General features: G+C 43.4%; 1 protein-coding gene across 4 annotated transcripts in view; it reads right to left on the bottom strand.

Annotated features, from left to right (window-relative positions):
• Positions 1-13,237: 13,237 nt before the first annotated feature.
• Positions 13,238-19,144, bottom strand: part of TOM1L1 (target of myb1 like 1 membrane trafficking protein) — a 561,560-nt gene continuing 555,653 nt past the window's right edge. For all 4 annotated transcript variants that reach the window (XM_086930855.1, XM_086930856.1, XM_086930858.1 and 1 more), the window contains one exon: positions 13,238-13,689. The gene's annotated coding sequence lies outside the window, so the exon portion shown is untranslated. The remainder of the gene's footprint in view (positions 13,690-19,144) is intronic.

The following is a 19,144-nucleotide window of genomic DNA, read 5'->3' as shown; positions in this document are numbered from 1 at the left end:
ATAATATACAACAAAACTAAAATATATCGGCAAAGTCATCAGGCAGACGTATTGGCCATGCCATTGCAAGACAGTGTTGTGAAAAGGATGCCTTAAAGCATTAGTCTTGCACGTCATGGTTGTCAGAAACTTTAGACCACTAATTTGTACGCTATGCGGTATACAAAGGGATTCTCTGAAAAGTATGGTTGTGGGGGAATTATCTGATGAGCTAAGGGCAGTGGCACTAACTACAACAGAGGTGAAGACGTTCCCACTCTATCATCTGTTTGGCTCACAGGTATTCTACGAAATGAGCATACAGTTATCAGTTGCTCTGTACAGTTGGGAGCTCATGTGCAGACCAGCCAGACTCAATGGTGCCTACTGATAGAACCACCAGGAGTACAATGCCCATTGTGCTGAAAGTGCGTTAGCCCCCTCGTATTCTGCTGTAGCACGAGTTGTGGGGTACTCAGGCAGTTCTTTAACTGCTTCGGGGCTGTGGCTGACTGTGCCGGGGCAGACGTATCAGCCTCCTCCAAAGTATTTCACAGGTCTGCAAAAGACCATATTTCAGTCGAGTTGTGTTTAATGTCTTTAGGCCTCCCTGCTGTCCCCACTCTTGTTATGGGCTGTTTCTGCCAGAGTTGGGAGAAGGAATGTTGTTAACTATACAACGGTGGGCAAGCAGCAGGTGAATAGGGAATGCTGAGCCAGCGCCATGCAAATGTTCTGGTGTGTAGCTCAAGGCTCCGAACAGGAACTGAGCCCTCTGCGTGGTAAACAATTCATCATTTAACAATTTCTTTAAAGTACATTTCTTTAACTTGAAAGCATTTCACTGCAGTACACTAGTAGGAATGTCTGCATTGACTGTGACATGTGTCAGCAGTCACAATTTCTAAATGTAAACTTTGGAACGTTTATGCCTGCGATGACGATGCTATTAGCAGGGCCACTGGCACTGATTGATTCTGGGCGGCAGCGTTTTTTGAATAATAATGGATTTGCCACAGTTGCCGTATAATCCTTTGTCTGCTGCATAATCTGTAGATTTCAACAAAAAGAAAATAGTTTCTAGCTCAAACAGCTCAAAAGCTACTAAAACATTGCTGTGCCTGTTACTGCGCTCCGAAAGGCCCTTTGCAAAGATTGTGTGGTTATATTTCAGTTGCTGATTGCTGTAGCTAGATGTTAAATTGTTACTAATAAGTTGAAATCTTTTCAGAGAAAGTGTTGTAAAAATGACAATATAATGTAGTAATACTATCACAAAATAAACCACATTAAGCCGCATAATTTACCTTCTCTTGCCACATAATTTAATCAAAACTGCTGTATAATTTGGTCCGCCTCTGCCGCATAATTCCAATGGCTCTGGCTATTAGTCATCCAAGAGGCAAGTCAGTTGCCATGAGAACCCCACTTAGATTTTTATCACATATGAGCAACATAAAGGTCTATTATAACATATGAGCAACAAAATGGTCTATTAAAACAAACAAGTGAGTTTTTTTAATGGTACTCTAAAAAAGTAACAATAAAACATATGAAGGCACAATGAAAAAAGGTAATTGCCTTCCGTAAAAAAAAATGTCTAGTAGGTAAACCAGGTTTCTTGGTTTTGCAGTGCACAATTTAGTCACTAGATGGGAGGGAACTTGGTGACTGACATAAGGACATGGGTAGCCGAAGCCACATGAAGTCTTGACTCGAGGTTCCACAAGATTTTTTCCAGAGCTCAGCATCTGGCTCTGGCCTGCAATAGCTCTTCCACATCTAGAAAAGTAACTTTCCGCATGTCTAAATGTATGACATTTTGTTCCAGGATCAGCTTCGATAACCATAGTGCAAATTACACCTGAATCCCCACTTGCTAACTGACAAGAACATGGTGAATTACTTAGAGTGTCTAGGGATACATAATCCTGCATTCACACAGCTCACACTGCACTCACCCAGGTTTACTAGTCATCCTTCCCTCGAATGGGCTCACCGTTTACTCTCCTGATGCACTTACTAGAGTACCCTGGTCAACAACTTGTCACATGGGCTCACCACTTATAACTCTCACCCTGCACTTAAACGAGCATTCCTTTCACCATGCACTCACACCGCTCACCCTGCTCTTACACCACTCACCATCACTCAGCACTTACACACCACTCCTCTAACACAGCACACATTAAACTACCCAACACTCGTGAGCAGGCACCCATGCCCATAAATGCAGGCATATGATACTTGCTATTCCTGTAGCGTGAGATGCCTATTCAGTTCCATCCGTAAGTACAGATCCAGTTCAAGAGGGGAAAATGTACTAACACTGTGGGATGGTAAAAGAAACTAACAAAAGCGGCCCGTGGTGGGAGTGCTGCTGTGCAATAACATGGGGCGGGGAGGGGCAGGGTGGGGGATAGCAAAACTATGGGTTAAGGCCGATTAGAGGTAAGTAAACATATAAATAAATAAATAAAACGAATTTCGAAAGCATCCAAAGGCAGCAGGAGGGGGAGCAGCACAACAGGCTAAAAATGAAGCACTGCAACTAAGGCTCTGAGAAGTTGTGGCAGTTGACTGGGACTGCAGCTAATGGTGTGATACGGGGGGAATTACAGTTCAAGAGGCACTTGTTGGCCGTGCACTGATCTCCATTGGCCTTCATAACAGCTGGTGCGCAGAAAGGTGGGGAGTCACCTTTGGCAAGACATGCTGTTTTTGCTGCTTCTGAAGGCATGATGTAGACCAACATCTCGGCCTTGTTGGCCCGCATAGCAGTAGCGCTCTGCAGGGGCTGGTATTGGAGGGGAGAGCGTATTTAGGCTGCAGCTGCTGTTTGAGATGAGAGCAGGCCGTTGGGGAGCAGGTGAAGTTGAGGAGAGTGAACTAAGGATGTAGGTTGGTGTAGGAGGAGGTACTGGCATGAGACTGTTGTGGCACAGTCCCACAGGGTAAGGCTTCAGTGAGCAGTGCTTCTGGAGCGCCAGGAAGGTTGGGGCAAACAACCATTTTTGATCTGAATGGCACTAATGCAAATGGGGAAGAAACAAACAAATCAACTCAGATGCCACTGTGTCATCATGGTGGACATAGCAACAATTTTGAATGGGGGAAATCCCTTAATGGAAAGCTCTTTTCAATAATTCTTCTACCAGTTATACTGTTGCTTGCGCACAAAGCAATATTCTTAGCCAGTACTATCACATTCTGGAGGGTCTTTTTCTTCCCACTGCCATGTAATTGTATATGGATGGCAGAGCCATGTAAGGAGATGAATACCACTCAAGCGTCAATAGGAGTGCAAGAAGTACTGCACTATTTCTCAGCAGCTCCACACAAGTTCTGCCCAATCAAATGCTGTAATCACGTTAAACATGTGGGCGCAGAGCCAAAGTCTCTCTGGCAGTTGTGCATCTGAAAGCTTTTTTCTGTTGATCACATAAGGTATGGGGACAGCTGTGCTGCCAAGCCAGACCTAAAAAGTAAATTTCAGAAGTATTGAAACACATCCCGTAAGGTGCTTAAGAACACACATCGTAAAACTATACATTAACCTAAGTACATTAACGCTTCAAGAATAACAAATGGATTTATGTCATGTGTTGTGCAGTACTGGTGAATATCCAAAAGTAGTGAAGTGGTTTTTATTAGTTTTATTCAAAATACCCCGGGTCAGATTTACAAGAAAAGAAACTGACACATCTGCATAGATGCGTCAGTTTCCTTGCTTCAGCGCCGAATGTCCTTGCACCACTATGGATGCGTTGTATTTACAATACTATGCTCCATGGCGAAAGGATTAACAGATGCGTCAGAAATTCTGACGCATCTGTTGGCGCAAAAGTGACACATGCTGGAGTTGCTCATGAAAATGGCGCAACTCCATCAATGCGCCACAACACATGGGTGAGTCCTAGTCGAAAAGCCCTGCATCATTCCTTACTCCTGGTCTGAGCATGCATAGGGATTTTGACGCAGTGAAGACATAGAATGATACAATGAAATCTTGTAGATTTCACTGCGTCAGTTCTATATGGCTTTTTGCATGGGAAAGCCCAGCATGCATTCGTTATACCTGGCGCAGGTATAATGTGACGCAGGGCTTTACAACGTGAAGAATCTCCCTAGATGCATCACGTTGTAAATTGGCCACATTTTTTACGCCGTCACTGTGTTATAAAAGTGACGCAACAGCAGCAGAAAAGTGACGCAAGGGGCTTGTAAATCTACCCCAACGTTTTTATTCTGTTCCTTTAATGCATTTAGTGCCCAGACTCTTGCACCATTTCTACCTGCAGCCTTTGTGCCCTTGACTCCCATTGAAAACTTTATATTAAGTGAATTACAGTTACTATATAGACTTAGTGTATTTTTTCTTTTTTTTGCAGATTTATATAGCGCAAATCGACCCGAAGGTATTGGAGTGCTTTACATGAGCACCAGTTATGTTTGAACAAGGACATATTCAAAGAATTTTTTTTTTTTGCTAGGCACAGGGAGATTACGTGATTTGCCCAGAATCACAGGATGCTGAGCCGACGTCAAGGGTTGAACCTGGTTCCCCGGCTCCAAAGTCAGCAGCTCTAGCCACGAGGCCACATCCTCTCCCCTATATAGTTAGACACTATGAATACAAAGCCTTTCTGGCAGAGGGAACGCGTCAGATCCAGTTCAAGGGGCATGAGGAAAGCAGTAGATACCAGACCTCAGCCGTGGGGGCAGGGGTGGTTTGCCTGTGATGACCTACGGTCTGTCCTACTATGGCTTCACAAAATGGCCTACTATGGCTTAACAAAATGGGCTACGTACAACCCCATCACAGTTGACTCTCAGTGGTAGCACTTTGGGGCAGTCACGCACTTCTCAGAGAGGTAGTGTAAAGGTATGGAAACTCAGATCACCCAGCAGAGCAAGATCATTTTGTCCAAACCAGTGCTTTATTTGGATAAGAAACATACTTAAATAGACACGCTCACAATGGTTTACTGCAGCATACTGGTCTAATACATACTGTTTACTATTCCTCTTCTTTCTTTTACATGAGTCCCTCCTCTTGTGAGTCTAGGCTTGTCCTCATTAGGTTAGTTTTGTGAGACATTAAACGAGGCTCAGACGCAGGCAAGTACCTACGTTCAATTATGTAGGAAGCTGGCTTTCTATATAGTATACTAAAAAGAAGTAAATTGTGCAGAGAGTCCAGAAAATCCCCAAATGGTACACAGAGGTAAAACAGATGATTCTAATGCTCTTTTTGTGGTAGTGTGGGTGAGCAATTAGGCTTATCAGAGGGTAGCGCTAAGCATTTTTTATACTCACAGAGGCAATAAATGGGACACACACTCAAGAATAAATCCGAGAACAATTTGCAAAAATAAAGTAAATTTGTATGTATTTTTAAGACTAAGAACACAGGTCTAAGGTAAGTACTTTCAGGTTTACAATTTTTCAAATGTCAGAAAATGTATAACTTTTGTGCACAATTACGCACCATAGGAATCGAAGGGGAAAAATGCATTTAAAATCAGGCAATGATTTCACGAAGCTCACCTTCTTGTTTTGGGTCGATGTCGGGACCTGGTCCAAAGTTCCAGCAGAAGAAGTTCGGGAGCACCCCAGATCTGGCTGGAGTAGAGTGCTGTGAGTCTTGGAAACTGGAGAGCAAAGGGGGCCACTTGCAAATACACTGCACAGAGGTGGACTTACAAGTAAGTCTCGGGGTCTCCTTGGAGGGGAGAGGTTGCTAGGGCCAGTAGACCACAGACTGGTTAGTCGTTGCAGGGGTCAGTGGGTTTGGGTACAGAGAAAACAAGTGAGCCGGGCGTCATGCGCCTTGTGGTCAGGAGCAGAAAAATTGGAGAGGCGGTCTCAGAATAGGTGGTTCACTTAGGAAGAGGGTCTCAGGTGTCTCAAAATCCCTCGACATGTGCTTGCTTCTGCTGTCCGGGATGGACTCTTCTTTTTGGTTTTTACAATTGGGGGTCTGGTACCCCAGGTATTGGTACACTGCAGTTCCAGTAGGTCCTAGTACCCCCAAACCTGGTGGAGAGGCAGATCTGACCCTTCAGAGCTGTTTTACCTCTTCTTGCGTTGGTGCTGCAGCGAGGTCATCAGGGAGCAGCAAGTCGACCTACCGAACTTTATGGGATTGGTGCCTGCGGTGTGCAGGGGAGTGATAACTTCACTCAAAGGGAGCATCTCTTCAATTTCTCCAAGGCTGGAGGTGCTCCAGGGTTCTTGGAGTCCTTTCAGGTTTCATGACGACACAGCAGTAGAGATTGTCGAGTCCTTCTTGCATCTGGCAGAGTTTGGCACCTTTTCTTTCTGCAGCAGGGCTTCTGTTCTCACAAAGCAGGTCTTCTTTTGTCCTGGTCTTTTTTGGTCTGATGTATATGATCTTCAGGTCTTGGCAAGCCACCGAAATACTTAATTCAGGGGTGTTACAAGGGGCGACAGACATTAGCCAATGGGCAACTAACATTAGGGTGTCTACACCATCTAGTGACTACTTCCTGTGGGCAGAGGCACTACCCTAGCCCTGATTGGTCGTTTTTTCACCATTTTAAGATGATGGAATTTCGGGAGAGGGGTTCACCTCTCCTACCCTGTCCTAGGGGTGGTGCAGGCTGAAGGTGGTCCTCCTTCTCATCTAACTAATATTCCCACCTTTCCTCCAGCCAAAAGAGGAGATGGAAAGGGGCTTGGCCTCCCATGCTATCTGGTGGGTTCTGGGTTAGATTTCAAAGACAGTATTGCCTTTGAAGCTTCCCACCCAGGAAAGCCATCCTGTCCTGGAAGAAGTGTGAAACACCTCCGTCCACAGCAGGTATTGTTTTATTCTCTGAGAGCTTTGGCTCTCACCCCATGAGGTCAGAAACATGTCTGGTGGTGGCAGGCTGGTGAAAACCAGCCAGAGACCCCATTAATGTTTGGTTAGGTATCAGGGGACCCTCTAAAAGGATCTCCTGTGTGAAATATTTTATTAAATACAACACTGGCATCAGACAAGCGGTTTGGTACCAATCACCTTAAAAATCAATAAAGCCATCATTGAGCTAGGAAACTCCTGTTGACAAGTATCTAGCCCATGTACACTTTATGACTTCCCTGTTCACTCACAACATCACAGAATGGACTGGACATTGTAGGGGCATATTTGGTCATACTGATATGACCACACATAGGATATAGTGCACCCTGCCTTCTGGCCGAAGTCCTACAGTAGGGGGTCACTTACCTATATCTTATGCAGTGTACGGGTGGCATGGCACACAGGGCTGTGTGCCATGTCGTCTCTTCAGATTTTCCTGCACGAAGACACGCAGGCTGCAATGACAGAGTTCATAGCCTTGGTGAGGGGGCCCTCGGGTGGCACAACAAGTGCTGCAGCCCCAGACGAATCTCTTCAGTACCCTTGACCTAGGTACCAGGGGTATCATTTACTAGGGACTTACATGGGTAGCTGAAGTTGTGGCAATCATTGTACAGTATTTTGGGAAAGAGATATGGCACTGGGGATCTGGTTAGGTGGGACCCAGTGCATTTACATTTCGAAATCACTTCAGGCATCAGGCAAAAATTCAGGGCAAACCATGCAAAAAGAGGCACTTTCCTACAAATTATGGTTCTACTCAGTTCAGTACAGTCCTCTAGATATGGTCCACAATGCAGGTCTTTGTGTGTTTCAGCATGATGTGTCTCCGATCTTGCTCGCTTCTAGGATAAGGCAGCATAGTTTGAGAAGCGGCCATCAAACTGGGTAGGCTGAAGCAGGATGGGGCTGCCAGTGCAGCAGCCATGAGACCATTAGTGAATGAAGGTAATGGGAGTTAGTGAGGTCTCCTGGCAGGCATACGACCAATTTCTGGGTCACTGGACAGCAGATGGACCACCACTTACATGGGTTTCACAGCAGCATTCTAGCAGTCTCCGGATGCACTTTTATAGATACTTCAGTGGTGCCCTCTATATGCACAATTCTTGGCATTGAGGGCGGTGTCCACCATGGACACAATTCTTGACTTCTGTGGAGAAGTCAGCCACAGGCACAGCTCTGGGTTTTGGGGGCTACATTCATCATGTGCACAGTTCTTGATTTAAGCAGCAAGGTCAACTGTGATTGTTGCTATTTCATAATGTCAAGGTTGGCCATCCGCCTGTGATTCCCTTTTGGATCTGCACTTCTGGAGAGACTGCACCCACCATCTTCAGACTTGCAGATTGGGCTCTGCTGCCTTCTTTCTCCTAGTAGATCCTCCAAACTAGAGCCTGGTAGTTTGTGGCATTCCCTGGACAGTCACACCTCCTTCGGCTTGACAAGCTCTTTCACTCTCTAAGCAGGCCGGCTGTCTTCTAGGTGCTTTAGGTCAAGGGTTTAGCTCTGCCAGCAAGTAAAGACACTAGGCGATGAACCCTCTCCTCTGGGAAGCTAGCTGGCTGTCACACAGACACCAGCTATGGTGGTATAGTAGTTCTCAGAGTATGCTACGGAATCCTCCCTACATGGTGAAAGGATTTGGAACTGGAGCAACAGTTATGTAGGTAGCTCCCACTTTTATGCCATCAATGCAGATAAGGAACGTGGATTCTCTGTATTCAATCTCAAAATAGGTTTGCAGCTGTTCTTCCGTCAAGTGTCCTCACTAGGATGTTCTCCAGACGCAGTCTTTCTGTAGAGTGATGCTCTTCACAGCAGGGTAATCTCCTGCCTAGAGTACCTACAACAGAGGCCCAAAGAGGCGTGAGGTTTCTGCAACTGTTTTGTTCACCAGCCATGCTGATTAGTGATCAGGATGAAGACAAAAGACTAGCCTCACCTGAAATATCTTTCTCAAACTGAACAACAGAGACAAGAGTCCCACCAGACCACCTACCAATTGGCAGTACCATAGGAAAATTAATCAGCAACTCCACTCAGCAGGGGCTCATCAAGTGAATTTGTAAAGGAGCCTTATCTCCTCCCTCTATTTTCAGGACTGACAGAAATACTCTTCCACTGGTTGTGAACACAATCTTACCTATAGTTTGTGCACAAGAGCAGGCTAAGGGCTTCCAAAATGGGACCAACAGGCCTGCATTACTCTGGCTCACTCATGCACACACTGCATGCTCTACACAAGCCTCAAACTCACAGAATCCACTTGGGATGTTAGTACTAGGATCTAGGTAACATACTGCTGCAAAACTTTACACAAGGGAGGTCTGCAAGACAGATAGAAGGTCTGGTCATTACTGTGAATTCATGACAGGCTGGAAGTCCACTGTCAGCAAAATGAGGGCACACTTGGTGCACTCATCCAGGTCACAGGACAGTTCCATAACTTTTTTTTAAATCAGGCACAGGTGTAAGCCTCTGCACCTGCTATATTAGCGTGAGCCTAGAGCAAAAGCAAAAACTGGGACACAAAATAATCGCAATTGGGCATTCAGAAAATGGCGCAATGATGGCACACCCCACAGGGACTATTACCAGTGCAACAGTATATTCAGGCAGTATTATGTTTTTCCTAATTAAATGACTTATCTTATGTCTTTCAACTACATATATGCTAAGTTGACTCCAGAAAACATGCATTTTGTGGATACCACTTAAGTGCATATTTGTATCTCAATGTATAATCAATGGAAAGCTGAAAGGAGCCAAGAAAGCAAAAAATCCTTGCAACTTGGTGTCTGCCTTTCTCAAGGGAGACCTGCCCTATGTCCTGGAGAGCTTACCTACTCCCTGAAGAGTGGAGAGTGGCCAAAAGCCCTTAACATGGGGCAGAATATGTGAATAGAGTGAGCTAGTGAGGGCCTGCAGACCTGGTGAGATGCCTCAAGGTCACAAAAACAGCCTTGCTAGAAGATTTCAGAGGAAGAAGGGTCCGTCATCCATAATGTCTGAACTGGTAGTTCCTTAGGAGATTTCGATTCCTTGGCAGTACAGCTGAAGGCCTCCTCACCACTGGCTCTTGCTGTTTGAAGGGCAAACCCGTATTACTTCCCACCCACCAATTTCACTCTTCGTTCTTCCCTTCCGAGTGCCTAACCACAATCCCAGAAGCTCAATACAGTTCACCATATAACAAAACACAAAAGATCTACATTGACTCACCTTTAATCTCATCAAGGCTTCATCAGACCTTCCTCAATGCCTGTGGGCCAGCAGAATCACCTGCAGAACCATGTTCTCATGACTAGCTCTGCAGTTAATCCAACCAGAACAGTCAACACCTTGTTGAAAAAGGAACTCTAAAAGCCTTACATAAAACCCTGCCTAGACCAAACAGGCTTTGAGCCAAGAGAGCTCTCTAATCGCTGGCTAATAACAGACAGTTTTTAGTCAAAAAGACAGAACAATTGAAAGATGTACCTCAAAACATATACTAACATTCATAGAAAATAACCCACTTTCAGACTACAAAAACAGTGGCTTAAAATGGAGTCCTGTCACACCTATTACTTTAACTCTGCCTTGCCTTTAATACAGTTCCCAACTACTAAACGTAAAAAGATCTGTGTGAAGCACACAAGATTAAGTGGAAAAAAGAACTGTAACCGGTTTGGGACTGCAAAACATAACAGAAGAAAGCCAGTCTCTTCTACAGAGACTTTGCAACATTAGAGTGCAGGGTGCTTAACTGAAGCACCTTTTCTATTAGACAGATCATCATTTCACACCTCTCAGGCCCATTCAAATCACAACTAATGTACCAAATATCCTACCCCGTCTTTAACATTATATCTAGCTCTCTATTGCACCCAATCTCCTCCTTTAATCTCAAGTGTTACTGTTAAGCATATAATAAACAAATCATACATATGATAACCCGTCTGACTTTGACTCATACACAATCGGACAATGTCTCAGTCAAATAATGAATTACATCTAACCACAGCAAAAAAGAAATGGTCACAAATCGAAGTATCCATATGCAGCAAATGGATCAAACACCACCCATCAACAATATGGTGTCAGCAAGTAGACCCACCACCAAACAACTGAGCCCAATGGAGTTATCTAGGGCTAAATACGGACTCCAGTCTGTCAATCATAATAGGATTATATTTGTCCAATACTTTTAAACTGCAGCTTGGCACTTCTTTCCCTCATATTGGCTGTAAAGATATCTCCACTTACATTGATTGAAATTGTTGTCCCGCCCAATTGATTAGAAGAGTTAGCCCCCCCTTCGAAGGTTGAGTCTAGTTGCACCTCTGACAACCATCACCTGTTATTAGAACATGGGAGTTTCTCTCTCTGCCTAATTCACTAGTTCTTCAGGTTAGTTTGTTGCTATGCTGCTTTTTCAATGTTTTTTTTAATTTTTATCAGACCTTGCTATAATGTCATAATTACTGGGGTGAGCATCCAAGTGCATGGCAGCCCGGAGTCCATCCCAGTAGCTTTAGCTATACAAAGTGAGTCACTTGGTGGTCTGATTCTCTTCTGGATCTTGATGTGTCTCCATATAGCGTGTAGTGGCTCGCTGTCCCCGCTTCAACATTATTGTTGTAGAACCTTCATCGGTGCAGAACATTGATGTGTGAAGGTTCTGCACCGGGCGTTTGTGCCAGTTAAGCTGTGAGCTGCACTGTTGCTGCTCTGCTTGATGGTCCAGCAGAGAATAAACTTTTCATAACTTACCTGCCTCCTGTCGTCGGATTGGAACACAGAGCTCATTAGCGGCAGCAGCAAAATTCCCAGACACAGGTAGAATTTCACAGTGCATAAAGGTAACTGACCATCTCCTAAATTTGTGTTTCCACCTTAGCGCTCCATCTTCAGCACCAACTGTGGGACCAGCACCAACACACTATCAGTAAGAGCATCCTTGGTACATAGTTTAGCATAAGTGTGGAGGCTATCGAGGGGCACTTGTTGGCTTTATCGTTGGGTTGTTTCTTCACTGTGGCTAGGTACACAGTGGTCAAATGAAGTGGCTCTGGTCAATAGATGCCATCTCACACTGAGACGAAGGGTGTGTTCCAGCCATGCATCCCGCAGTGCTATGTATGAGCTTAGATTCTATCCACAAGGTTGCAAGGTAGAGACAGTGGGTATTCAGATGAGCAGTTGTTGTCCTACATTGAAGAAACAGTGGTTCGCTACAAGGTGCAACAAGGAGTCCAATTCTTGCTTTGGCAGCATACAGGATAATATCAGTATGAAGGGGGATACACAGCTGAGCTCCACGCCCTCACATATTTCTTTTCTGCTGCCTAGCCATGTTCTTTGTTCTTGCTATTTTCATCCATTGATTTGGTGGAGCTCATATAAAGGCAACTATAACAGTGCACAATACGGAGTCCTCTGCCCCATGTGTTGTACAGCGTTGACCTCTGTGGGAATGACGAGCTCCCTAACTCAAAGTAATAAATTTAATTTCATATACAAAACGTGGGCTTTTTAAACCTTTTCCTAAATGCACCTCTACTTTGCGATTGCAATATGTCTGATAGCAATGGGCACCCATGCTTTTATTGCTCGTGGCCTGTCATGGAGTCTCTGTAGGCTACATACTAATCTTCTGAGGTGAGGCAATAAAGCCGACTTTGCAGAATTTAAAGCACCAATGTTCCCTAGAGTATACTGGAAGTGGCTTGTTGGAAAACACCATATAGATAACTTGGTATGCTGCATGGCTGACTGTCTACATGGAAGAGCTGCTTTGAAAGCAAAAACAGTTTGTTCTTAGTTAACAAAACATATTGGCAAAGGACCGTCCAACATTCAACCCACGTTTGTGTCAGCTTGCATCCTTTTGTATTTATGTCCCTAATATTCCATCGCCAAAGGCCATCACAGAAACTAGTCATCAGAATACCCGAAATGGGAATCTTGTCTGCTATGTTTATTACCCAAGTGCCATTTCCGATGTCCATGGGTGTTTGTTAAATGTGATCCATGGGTCTTAGAATTATGATAATCTGGTTAAATTGCAATACTATCCTATCTTTTTAGTAGTTTGTCTATTTTATATTGCTCTATTGTTGGTTTTAATGATGTAGTTTTGTGGTATTTTTTGTCATTGCATTTATGTCAAAATGTGTGTTTCAGAACCAATAAACCTCACGTCACTATCTTTCATGGTTAATTTAGATTCAATGTGACAATCAACAAACGTGTTCTAAAAGACAGTCGACAACTCATTTTTGTCACAAGCAAATTATTTTTTAACATAAATCATTTTCCTATCCCAATGTTCAAAAATGTACATTTCAAAAAAAAAACTTCAAGAAAGTATTTGGAATATGTTACAGTGCACTCTGAAAATTGTCACCAGCAGTTTACAGCAACTTTATTACATAAATTTATATAACGTATACAATTAAGAATTTTCGTCTGCTAGAAGACAAACATAAATTGAACACAAATTTTGCCTTATAGTGCATACCAAACAAATATAGTATTCGATCTCTGTCATCTGCTTGGCATTTCACAAAGCATGAAATGCAATTCACCCATGAAAATGCAGTCCGGTAGCACATCACTCTAGTTTATAAACCATCTAAAAAGGAACATCTTGTCTCGGCAGTGCAATATATTACCTTGAACATCAACATGGGAGGAATAGTGCCCATTACTTAAAACTAAAAGGCCTTTAAAAAACGAGTTACAAGGTTAGACTGCAATATTTTTTTAAAATAGTTCCATTTTCTTTAGATTTAACTTAGTTGTTGCTAAAGTTGTACCATGCACTTCAATGTCCATCAGTTGGAATAGTTCTGAAAAAAAGAAAAACATAAAAGGTTCATGAATAAGTTAAAGGAACTGCATTTTCCTTCACATAGTTTTGCTTCTTTATTGTAGTTTTTGGGCTTTCAAAATAATTCTTTAACGTCATATAGATGCATTTGTGAATAAAAAGGAAAACGGCTGGGGTGAGTGTGCACTGTCCAAACATAACATGAGATGCTAAAGCCATTCAAGGGTAATCAAAACATAAGAAAAGGATAAAACATCATTCTAGAAACACATGCGGTTTTATCCAAGCTGCCATAGGCAATGCTTTCTTCTGGATGAAAGGAGCTACCTGTACTTGAATGAAGCCACGTCTACGGTTCTAGTTCTGAGCGAGTGGGAGCCCAGTTCATTACTCTTCCTTTGGGCTTCTGACCTCAGAACCTTCACGAAGGTCAGGTACCTAGGGATACTTTTCAGTTCCAAACTCACATTTGTCCCCCAAGTCAATGCGGTGAGAAAGGGTGTGATTCTGTAGATCTCCTTTCTCCGAATAATCCTTCAACCTTTCCATACCGACATGAGATACTATCAGCAATCTCAAGTGAGCAGGTCACAAAGCACAGACATTTGCCAAAATACTCCTTGAGTAAATTTGACAAAAATTGCAACCAGGCAGAAGCAGCACCAAAGCGCCCGCAGCTGATGCACCGGTACTCCTTTTCCTTTGTGGAAACATGGGCAAACATGAACAAGACATCCTAAAATAAATTTACCATTTGATATAGAGCTACACATAATATGAAATGTGTAAATTCCCTTTAACGAGTGCTGGTAAAATTTCCTAGTGAAATCATGATACTTGTTTTGTTCACCTCTCAAGAACACACGTTACCGTCTGCCTTAGTGCAATACATACATGCCTGTTCCAGGCACTCAACCCACTGAGCTTTCCGACGGGCTGGATTGTACTGATCATTTGCTTTTAACCAGTAATTCTGCAACATAACAAACCATGTGCTTGATTACATATTGTGAGCTGTGATGTCAAGAGCTGATGCCTTAAGTCTCTATCTTTACTCATATTATGGTCTGTTTTTAAAATTTTTAGTTTTGAGGGAAGGTTAACAAGAACAGCTGATGCCCGGTAGCCCCAGCCTTTCGACCCCCTCATTTCATAATATGAGTAACAGAATCAAGAATACTGTTCTGCTAATGGGTGTGGCCAAAGTACACTTTCAATTTAGAAAGTAAAGTTAAACCACACACCATTTGCCAAATATGGAGGTATACGCCAAGATTTTGCATCACAGAGTGTTTGTGTGCGGGGGGGGGGGGGTCCTAATTTAATAGCTTCGCCTCACACTGAACAGGACTGACCAAGAAGCTGTTCCATGTAACGACAGCCCAGTGGCTCAGATTAATTCAAAAACTTCTCCTGTCACTTTTTTGTTTTTGCCCGTTAAACTGAGCCTAGAGGAAAAACGATACAGTATTACCTTGGGCAAAAATAAAAAGGTTTTGAATAGAAGGTTCATACGTAACTCCTGCTTTAGTGTAAGGACAATCAAGACCACATATCTCCCTTTCTACCCAATATCTACCCTACCAAAAGCTGGCAACCAAAAACAAGTGACCCTAATTAAAGTATTATCTTTGCAAATTCGCAATGTATGCTTTTTGAAAAGATGAGAAAAAGAACTAGCCTAGGGGCACGGGTGAGTAAGAACAAGCTATGTTGTTATACTGATCATCATGCAGCCCAACACTGGGATGCAATGCAGAAGCCAATGAAATACACGGAAATAAATTAAACCACAGAGAAAACAAAATGCGACGTTCCAGTATATAAGCCTGACCCTGTCATCTTCGGATTGGCTGGAACTGATGTATGTACATGCACCACAAGTAAGTATTTAATAGTCACATATACTGTAGTCCTGCATACACAATATGTAAGACTTAAAATCTGGGGGGGCATAGGGGGCAGTTGAACCAGGTTTGACTCAGATCCAATTTGTAGGCCACCTGCCCATAAAACCTGAATAAAATCATGTTAAGTTTTCTTCTTCCTTGCCATAGATAGCATCTTGTTTTCAAATAAATAATAAGTAAATACATTCATAAAACAATCAAATTTAAAGAACTTTTGTTTTTTTCTGTTGGAAGCGTGACCTCTGTGGGAATGCAGAGGGTTCGAATTCACCTCTGGTTAAAACAAAAAAGAAATGTTTTCTGAGAAAACAAAATGCTTCTCTGGCAAACATTCCTAGCAATGCGTGATGCATTTAATGAAAGCTGCTGTCAAGCAACAGTAGGAAAGAATAAGCACCCCCTTCAAACAAAGTACAGGGGCTTCTTAACTCTTTAGACATACGTGGAGAGAAAACTGAAGCAGTCCTGGTAATAAACAGACAAACTTTTGAGGAAAGAATGCTTTTGCAGAAGGGACCAGAACAAAGAGACCTGGTTGGTGGCTCACTAGACTCGCAGCTGCTGGCTGACGCCAGCCACACAATCAGCAGCAGTTCCTGCTTACTGGAGACCAGTGACAGAATATAAGAGTAAGATTTAGAAGCCTATTTACAGAAAAGCAGCAGCTCCGAACAAGTGAAATCCGGACTGATTTTGTCAATTGTTTTTCAAGAAAGAAAAAAGGAGTTCCTGAACAGATGTTAAAATCGTGAACAGTGTATTTATATAGTACTTGGTCCCTGCTCTCTGGGAGGGCTAAACACAGCAATAGTCATGACAAATGCATGGCATGGGCAAACCGGGAAAACAGGAGTGCGACTATGGGGCCAGAAAATAGGAAGACTATGAACGGGCTGTAAGCCCACAAAGTATATACAACATGTCTCAAAGGCGCTGTCTAGACGTATCTAAAAATGGCACAAAGTAAAATGCAAAGAATCTTGAAGGATATATGCTGCTTAATGCTAAGTAGTGCAGAGCCTTGAGATAAAAGAGCGCAAGATTGCCTTTACCAACTCTCACCTGCATTCTGGACCAACTGCAGCTGGGCTGGGTACTTTGGCCAACCTAAAGGCAGTTTAATTTAGACTTTGAAAGACAAAGTCCTGCTCTAATCATGCATAGGCACTAACAAAATACATATTATGAAAAAACACTTTGTTCACACTAAAGGCAGTTCAGATTAGATTTTGCCTGACAGGCTACACAACCAATCACTAAGATGAAAAATCCCAGGCGTGTATTTTCAGACTCCCATGAACAGATAGTGCAGTGGGAGCACATTCTGAAGCATGTCCAGTTGGTTTGTCAAATGCTTTGGTAATCTCAGGTGAATGGAACTTGCACAGATGAGTAGGAATTTGAAGAGTGATCTTGAATTTGCATTCAACCTACTTCCAGTGTCAGTGCATGCAAGCAACCAATCTCTCGCTTATGACTGTTGTCAGGGTTCACTGTGTAATTCACCCCATAGTCTTGCTGCTTCTGGATAGGTGGGGTGAAACCTGTTCCTTTATGCTGCTGGAGAATGTCATTAACGCATGGGTCTTCATCCATGAGGCTGTCAATCTTGTAAAAATCAGGGCCAGAACATAGGCAAATGGCAAACTGACCTGGGACCAGATTACCAAGCCTCTTCTCTTGCCCTGGAGGTGTTGAAGAAATGAGAAATTCCTCCATTAAAGGACCTTGATTAGTATGCACAGAGAAATGGAAGCTTTGAGGAGATATTATCATAGAAGAGAACTAGGGGACTTATTTACAAGTCCATTGCACCGCCAATGGGTCACTTTTTTTGGCACACAGGCAGCGCAGAGTGCAGACCTATATCAACGAGGCTACGCAGAGCCACTTTGCATGGCTTTTCATGGCGTCATAGATATGGAGTAAGACAAAGCAGCCAGGTTGCTGCATTGCCTTAGTCTGCATCAAAGATGCATTCCATGGGCGTTGCAGTGGGTGTTCCCATGCAACACTCAAGGATTTTGACGCCTACCCAGATTTATATGGACTTGTAAACCTGGAAATACGTCAAAAGCGTATGCCTCCCCAGGGGAGGCGTAACGAGGAGATATAATTGTATTTCTCCTCACTTCCTCCTCTTTCTTTGCGTGCTACATTCTGCAGCACATGTAGAAGGATGAAAACACCTCAATTCCCTACAATGCAGACAACCCTGCACCTTGGTGCAAAGGTGCCTGCATTGGCGCAAGGTAGCCAATTGTGCGCCACTGCAGTGGGAGGGAACATGAATGCGCTGTATCTCATAGATACAACACATTCCTACTCTTTTCTTTTAATGCAGGGCAGTGCAGCAAAGTGACATTCCGCTGCCCTGCATCAAAAACAAGTAAATAAGCCCCTTGGTGTTTACTGTTTACCCAATTCTTCCAATGGCAGAGCTGCTGTGAATCAGTTGAACTGTCATTCTCTGCAGATCTTTTGTGACAGTTTGTAGCCCTCTCCTGGTTCAACAGTACACAAGTGTGCCCTTTCCCTAGTCTGCATGTGGGACCAATATTCAAACCAACACCATGGCTAGATTCCAGATAGGACAATAGCACTCTGCTTGATGCCTTCTGATCTACCACTACACGCAGGTTTGAGAATTGAGATGGCTGTTATTGAGCCTCCTGCTGGTCAAGTCATATAGTTATCATGCCATATGGCAGGTGCCAGGCATGTTAACCAGCCTTACGCACCATTTAAGGTTTGAATAGTCTGTTTTGGGGCTGTATTAATGTAACCAAAATTTTTCCTTTAGGTTAAGGTATCAGAAATGCAAGATTTGAAGACGTATGAGGCAAAGACTCTGAGGTAACTCCGCCTTGGGATCACACCCTCAGCAAGACTTTCCTTCACTACTGTTCAGCCCCCGCACTACAATTTTCTAGACCCACACCTAATAGTTCCCTTCTTCCTACCTTGTGGCGTGGCAAACCCATGAAAACCCAATGATCCACATATGTTTTTGATCTCTTTATTTGCGCCAGTCTCATAACTGCATGGAGGAGGAATTAGATTGTGCAGTTCTGCTAAATACCTCTCTCCTAGGATCCGTCTTTTTGTAGGGTCAGACTGACTCAATGCAACGCACAGCATGATAGGACCAACGTCAAAGTATGCTTCCTTCCCGCGCAATGCCTAACCACTATCACACATAATACATGCAACCCATGTCATTAGGGTGTCCTGTGGGAATTCTTATTTGGTCTGTGGTATAAATGCAACAGATTCATTACCCAAGCTCTAAATCCAAAACCACACTGATTCCCCTTGGCCTTGTAAACTTTAATCAGCACCAACTGACTGCTGCTACATCTGCTTCAGAGCATTTGTAGGTAATACATGCAGCTTTTAATTTTTCCTCCCTCACTGGATTGGGATCTAGGACAGGCATTCCTTTGTTCTGGATGGGATCCTGTCTCTCTTTTCCAACCCTACTTGTCTTATCCTATAGGTTGGTTTATGGAATACATAAGACCCTTTAGGATATATAAAAATGGAGAGCACAAATGGTTGCAG

This window comes from Lissotriton vulgaris, chromosome 7 (assembly GCF_964263255.1).
Source record: "Lissotriton vulgaris chromosome 7, aLisVul1.2, whole genome shotgun sequence".
In the NCBI taxonomy this organism is placed as follows: Eukaryota; Metazoa; Chordata; class Amphibia; order Caudata; family Salamandridae; genus Lissotriton; species Lissotriton vulgaris.
Note: the sequence above shows the minus strand (reverse complement) of the source record. Positions and strands in the feature narration are given on the sequence as shown.